Here is an 8,120-nt window from a genome sequence, read left to right as displayed (position 1 = left end):
TGTGCATGTTAGCAGACGAGTTGGATGAAGGGGTTGAACCAATGTATCGGCTACAATGGAGGCAAGAGCTCGCTTCAACAAGATGTCACCATGAGGTGCATACACACCATCACGGATGACCAATCTTGGAATCAGCTCACCACCTTCACCATCACAAGCATGTCAAAGAGTTGGTCTCATCACAACGAACCGAGTGTCAGTGATGTCTTGCAAGGCTTGCTCAAGCCATGTTGTCTCACATGAGTACATGTGCATTGTAATGTTGAGTCATGTCAAGTGTAAGTCAAGTGTCAATAGTTGGATGTAATAGTCATAGAGTAGGTGAAGAGTCATGAGGGTAGTTAAACTATCACAAAGGGGAATGTCAAGGTTCACCCCACCCTTTGCTATAAATAGTCCCTCATAACTCATTGTAGAGGCTTTTGGTCAGCCAAGCTTCTGATAATACTATCTTGGAAAGAGATTGGACAGTATTGTAACGCGCCTTGGCTTCTCCACTGCACTGAGCTAGTTCATCTCTTTGGAGGAGCAGGCATATGTGGTTGTAACATTCCACTGTTGGGGCTAGAGGGTTTACATGGATGTATTGTATGATTGGAACTTACATTTATTTATATAATAAGAGCCAACACATTTTCACACATGTATTGTATATGTTGTAAGGCTGATATTTAACACTTGTAATGCATGTTGCTTTAACCTGTGTTCTACATCTAATCTGTTTCATTTTTTTTGTAATGCATAATCTATTAATGGAAATATGTTGTATATGTTGTTAATGATGTCCCATCCGTGTTGAATGTTATACCAGACATCAGACAGATCTTTCATATGAAGCTCATTGTAACGATCATTGCACTCATTTGGACTGATCCGTGAGTGTTGTACATGTTATCTTACCTTATATGTTGTGACTGCCACATCCATGTGGACTACTCCACCAGAAGTTGTGTATGCCCTATGTGTTGTGTGTTTCTAGCTAAGTTGGGACTGATCCCTTTCAACCTAGAACTCACCTTCACCCTCATCTCAACCCACCTATGTTAGAACCTCTCATGCACCTTCCTTAACTCACTACAGTGGTCACACCCTTGCTACTAACAAATCTATCTTAACTTCCTCTGTGCAACATCGTGGTCAAGGAATTACCATACGACCCACTGTTGAGACTCCTACACCAAACAGTCTGAGGTCTAATTAGGACTTCTTACTGGGGAGATCCCCTTACATGTTGGCGGGTCCAACAACATCAACATGAATATGGGACATGAGCAAGTTGATGATGAGAAGGTCATCATGATGAGGTAAGTCTAATATTTATATTTCATGTTGGTTATCTAGTTAACATATTGTTTTTCTACCTGAAAGGATATTTCAAGAATACATGATGATAGTTGAGGCAAATTCAATTATTGGAATTGAATATATGGCTTTGGCAATCATGTAGTCAATATTTTTGCATCATCATCTTGGAATTGAAAGGTAGCAGTGTGAAGAGATAAAATGAAGTTTAACTTCGTACAAAGAATACCATTTTCATGAAGGAGCTATGATTAGATTCAAGATCAAGAAGGCTCAATATAATGCATTCATTAATAATGGCAAGATGAAAGTGATGTGAAAGATTGACCCTGTCATAAAATGAAAGGAAGAATATGGCTCAATGATACCTAGGAAAGAAGAAAGCTCGATATAATGAGATGCTAAGGAAAGAGGGATCCATGTAGCTATCTCCAGAAAAATAAGGTAGCTGATATTCTTATGGAAACAAACTAGCGAGCTTATGGTTATGACTTCTCATATTGAAAAGAAGTCAGGGATCTCCTCTATATTTGAGAGGGAGCAAAGGAGTCTCCTTGAAAGGGAGCAAGGATCTATTCCCTTATCAAGAGGGAATAGAGATATCCTCTCTAGTTGAGAGGGAATGATGATGAACATCACATGTGTATTCTCTTCTTTATGTGTCATACACTTAACCATGACTAACAATCATAAGTCTAAGTGAATTCCATAGAGAGAGAATGGTGAAGGATTGGATAAGCATTTGTGGTTTCATGGAGGATAGATAATCCACGAAAGGAAAGATAATGACACTCTTTGAGGATAAGATAGGTATCCAAGATAAGAGTAGTTGAAGAGGACCAATATTATTTGACAATTCAATATTGGAAATCCAAGACAAGAATAGTCCTAAAAGGACGTACCTAGTGAACATCCAGATGGGGTATGTTCCTTAGAGGTAGTGTGATGTCACACGTAAATCCTCCTAGCGTAATTCTCTTGAATGAAGTTGAGATTGTCAAGCTAGGCCTTAATGATAGTGTTGGTTATAATATTGATGCTTACAGTTGACTTGTCAATCTGACTCTTCTTCTGAGAATTATTCAGTCTGAGAATGATGTTGTATTGGTTGTACAATTATTAATACCTCCCTAGTTAAGAGGGTTGTTGGAAATGTAACTAGTTTTAGTATTCATAATTGTTATTATACTCATTTAATATGTATGTTATGTAACAAACAAAAGAAGAAAGAAAAAATTATTATTTTAAAGCATGGGTTTCATGCTCTTTATTGATGGTATTCTAGGTAAAATCATGTTGTTCATGCTTCTATGGTTTGTTATGTCATAGGATTTATTGTCATGAGTCAAGAGAGTCAACATCATGTTTATAAGACCCTTTTAGGCAATATGTACCTTGTAAAATGATTTATTTTGAGCTAGAATGTCCTGGAAACCTCCAAAGTACAAGTAAACCCTGACAGTTATAAGTCATCCTAAAGGATGGAATTCAACCCCTTGGAAAGTATATAAATAGAAGCAAATTCGACCTCATTTGGTACTCACTCACACACAAGTTCGATCTCTCAAGAGGAAGTTCAATCTAAAGATAAGAGAAGCAAGAAAGAAAGAGAGAAACTCTAGAAGGTAAGGAGAATACAAGAAGAAGGAAAGTTTGTTTTTGGGCTCTATCTCTCTCACACGTGCAAAATATAGGGTTTATGAAACTTCAATTAAAACCGAAATTATAGGAGATCAAGTCGCAGGATCAAGCTACTAGAAGAGAGAGTATTCTGATTTGACTTTGTTGACCTTGGGAGACATTATCTTGCTCAAAGGAGGATCTCTTTAAGGATTTTCTTGTGCTGAAATTAGAGTTTCTACAACAACTACAAGATAAAACTTTCAAGGTGAAGTTACAAGGTTAAACCTGGGGGTTAAAGTTGAAGTTGGAAGCTAGTTAAAGTATTATTAACCTTTGTTTGATCTGACCTAACTTGAAGGGATTGTTGAAGGGATGAATTGGTACTTGGAGGATGACTTGATCTAGGTTTTGGGTCTTTGGTGTCTCATTTGAAGAAAATTCTATAACAAGAGAAGATATTTTTTGGGTTTTCCCCTTGAAGGGGCTTTTCTCTAGCTTGGAGCCTAATTTCTATGTCCATTGTCTTTACTATTTTTCTCTTGATAATTGTTTGATGAATAAGAACTAATAAAGAAAACACAAGAAGATAAAAAATGTTCATAAGCAATTATTAATGCTAAGGAAAATATGAATTTATAGTTGCCATATTTCATTTTTGGACACTCATTGCACACTACAAATAGTCTAGTACCTCCACATCACCTTTGAATTCAAAAACTCTACTCTCTCTACCCTTCACAAATCCCATTCCCTTTATAATTCTAATTTAAACATAAACCTAACTAGCATGGCCAATAGATTCATAGAAATATGTCAAGTGGCATTATTGAGGCCTAACATCTAGTCTTGGGTAGACATATAATGGCAAGGTAGTTTGATGGTCATTTAATGAGGAATATCGTAGCTAGGTTGAACCCAACATGGACTAAGATAATCCAATGACATATGGCACTAAGGTAATGAAGCATCATAGTGATTATGCATGGGCACAATAATCATGTGACATAGCTTGGGTTTTATCACCTAACTGTTACAGGTTTTAACCATGTACAATTACTTGTTGCAAACATACTCATAATTAAAAAAAATATATGCAATGGAAAACTCACACATTAACACAAAGATTATATCCTATAAACCCAAAATCAGAAAATTCAATAATATTTTTCAATATATATTTATCTATATAGTATTACAATACACTATATCCCAATGGAATCCATGAACCGCTAATCCATTTACCCTAGATTAGAATAAAATTGTATTTCCTTATCTAAAACAAAGAAACCATGAGAAAAAACCACCATGCACCACTAAACAACTTTTAGCAAAAATTGTGCTGAAAACCGACAAACACAAACACAATTAAATTGCCCAAAAAAAAATTGGGGGTGTTTCCCCCTTATTGCACATCGTGGATTTTACAGCATGTGGATATAGTCATCCAAATAATATAACACATATACAACATTCTTTCACTTGTTGTTTTCATTGCACATAAGGGGTCACAAGAGTACATGATTAACATTCTAAGGCAACAATGCCCATTATTTCTATACACCAAGAGAACTTCTCGGTGTTCATGAATTTTGTTAATGAATATAAAACATTGGTCAAAGTGTCCACTTTTCTAGAAGCACCTTCTTGTCTTCAATCACATCTCTCGCACAATGATACTAAATATCAATATGCATTGTCTTCCAATGATAAGTTGGATTCTTTGCTAGGAAGATTGCACTTTGACTATCATAATATATCCCTATAGTTTCTTGTAAAAACAAAATACATGAACACAATATTTTTAACCATATTTTTCCTTGTTTTCATGAGTGGTTTCCATGTACTCAACTTCCATAGTTTACAGTTCCATTACATATTATATTTTTCTCATGCAACGAATTGCTCCTCCAAATAGGTTAAACACATTCCCACTTGTAGATATTTTGTAATACATATCTCTAACCCAACCACACATCAATAAAGCCATGTACTTCTAACACTCTATCCAATCCTAGTCAATACTTGCAAACTCTCTTTGTTGTCCAATGTTTCTTCCTTGGTTTTGACATATACCTAGTCAATACTCCCACTACATGTGCAATGTTTCATCTAGTACATACCATCACATATATAAAGCTTCCAATTGCACTGGAAGGAACATGAGACATGTCCTCTTCCTCTTTTGGTGCCTTGGGACACTGCCTTGTAGAAAACTTTACACCTGTTATCGTTCTGTGATTTTGAAGATTGGCAAGACAAAATTCAAAAAAGATACATCAAACTGCTTATGAGTCTAGGATCTAGCCCTCCTAGACTCAGAGAGGGCTCTCTCTTTATTTTAATATTTAACTTTATTTTCAGTGTACTAATGTGTTAGGCTAGATATAAAAATGAAAGAAATTTAGTACTTAATTGCTTGGTTGTTTTTTTGGTTGGTTGGGGTAGATCATATTTGAATCCTTTCCATTGGGTTATGGAGTCTAAGGTTGGGTGGTAGCATCAATTTTCCAGAGAATTTATAAGGCAAGCTAACTGTCTTTACAAGATCTAAAAGCAAAGTGGAAAGTGAAATGATAGAAAAGTGATATTAGCAATGATTAAAAAGCAGTTAAGTATTTTTTAATCATACCTCAAAGGAAAACATTTAGATTGTAAATACAGATAGTAATAAGGTGCTCCAACAACATATCTTAAACTAGAATTTTTGCTTTTCAATAAGACTCAAAGATGCATAAATAAATAAACATAGATACATTCAATACCGAAAGGAAGACATCACCAGGTCAAAATAGATCAAGTATCTTACAAACTATCCTTTTATTGATGCTCCAACTTGAAATTACAATGCTCCAAAAAGAAAATATAGTTCAAATGACTTGGGTCCAACCCCTAATACTTCCAATGCAGGAATTATTTAACAAAAACCTACAACAATTTTCCTTATACACTTGGAAATCTATTATTAATTACAATGAAAGGAAAAATGACTAATGTAACCACGAAGTGGCCACGCTGCGAAAACTGGGACATGTGGTCCTCTTTTTTAGGGATGTTGCTGCTTAATACATTAATTTAACTGTAGTGGTTTTTCTAATGTGGCTAGTGTTGACTCAGGTCTGTGTTGTCACTTTAATCATGCTTGTCTCATTCCTCTTGATAGTCACACAGATCACTCCATGCTTCCTCATTTGGAACTTTGACCTTAATTAATATTCTACATTTTTCATTAGCTTCAGTGTATTTAGCAAAAGTTGGTTTGACCTGAAACACATGCTTTAGTTCATGCTCGATGTACATTTGATTGTTGATAGCTTCCAGCAATGCCTTTCCTGTTATGCTACCTTTGATGCTGGAAATATTTGCAGCATTTGTGGCTATGCCCTGAAGTCTCTTGGCATAATCTTCTCTGGCCATGAGGTTTTCATTTATGACAAATAGAGAGGGGAGACCTTTTTGATGTAAAGGCTGCATTCTGTTGAAGAATCTGTTGACTGTCAACTCCAGATTTTGACATTTCTCTTCTAGTTGTACATTCAAGCTCTTCTTAGTCAGCACCTTCTTCACTTGAAGTATAGTCTCTATTCTATCTGCTACTCCCAAATCTTCCAGCTCATACCTATTTCTTGAATTTAAAATTTTGATTATCTTGTTGGTCATTGCTGTCATGTCTTCCAGCTCTTCATTAGTAGCTGAAATAGCTTCTCTAGCCTTTTCAATTAATTCTTTCTGCTCAAAGATAATTTGGACGTTGGGCCAAATTTCATTCATTCCATTGATTATATTATTCCAAATAATCTCCTTCACTCTTTGTAGAGTGTTCCCAATAGATGATTCTTTCTCTGATTTTTGTAGTGCTTCAATCAATGATTTTTCCCTTTGCATCTCCACCATGGTTACTCTCAGCCCTTTTGATTTGATCTTGCAGCACATTAACTTGAGTTTCCAGTATTTTAATCTTCTTTGTCTATAGATTCATGCCTTCCATTGATCTAGCCAATTGTTTTCTATTGCTTCCTGCTCCTGTGGCAGCACTTGCTGGAGTGGTTATGGGAGGGGTTGTTAGAGGAAGAGTCTCCATTGTTGTGTTGGCCATCTATGCTACCTTTTCTTTCTCTTGCACCATTTTTTCCATCTCTACATCCATTTGTTTGATCTGGAGATATTTCTCCACTCTTAATTTCATCATATCAGCATTTTGGCTCTCTGTTTCCTCTATCTCCTTGGTCAATGGGTCATGTGTGGTAGGCATCTTGAGCTGCTTCTTCAAAGCTGCTATATCCATCTCTTTCTTCTTTATTATTTCTTCAACTACTTTTATATCTGAGGGATCATACCCAATCTTCACTACTAAGTCTTCTAAAGACTTAATTTTATTGTCCTTTGATTGTGATGAAATCCTTTCCATCTTTAACTGAGATTGAGCATTTGACAGAGCTACCTGCATTTTAAACAAGTTCATAGAAGTGATGGTTAGAGTAGATGAAATCATTTCACCTATTTGCTTGTGCATTTCCAGTTGTTCAATTGGATGGACACTTCTGGCATCAAACTCAAAAGAAGTTTGCTTGTAATCTGTTGGAGTTTTTGGCTTTGATGTCTGTGCTTCCAAGAATGCCATGTGCATTTTTCCTTTTTCTAAATCAAAGGAAGAGAGAAGTTTTCCTTGTACAGTTGCACTCTGTTTCCAAAATTGAGCATAAGTGCTCTTTTTCAATATTTCATTCCTTATTTTAATCTCTCTAAATGTGTCAAACATTGTCTCTTCCTTTTCTCCAATCACATTTGTAGATGATGATACTTTAAGAGACTGGTGCCTTTTTGAAATTGGAGTGGTGGGCAAGGGTTGCCCCCTAGTTGGGGATGAATCTGGAATATCAATGATGTTATCACTCAGATTTTTTCCTTAGAAGTTATCAAAGAAGGAATAGTATGAGGTAACCACAAACCTAATCTTTTAGACTCAAGTTCTAGCCTACCTAAGTCCAAAGAGGGCTCTCTCTTTATGATTTGACTTTGTTTGAATAAGATATCAGGCTAGTTCTTAGTGTTCATGATTGTTTTGGTTTGATTGGGTGGTGGAATTAAGAAGACAGATGGGCAGAGCAAGTATTTAGGCCATTGGGCTATGGAGTCAATCAAGAAATGCTTAACTGGATTTGATCTATCACTAAAGTAAGAATCCACAGGGTAGGCTA

Source organism: Pinus tabuliformis, chromosome X, assembly GCF_031772625.1.
Source record: "Pinus tabuliformis cultivar Carrire ecotype Pingquan chromosome X, CPIR1, whole genome shotgun sequence".
In the NCBI taxonomy this organism is placed as follows: domain Eukaryota; kingdom Viridiplantae; phylum Streptophyta; class Pinopsida; order Pinales; family Pinaceae; genus Pinus; species Pinus tabuliformis.
The sequence above is the reverse complement of the archived record's forward strand: the minus strand, read 5'-3'. Positions refer to the sequence as shown.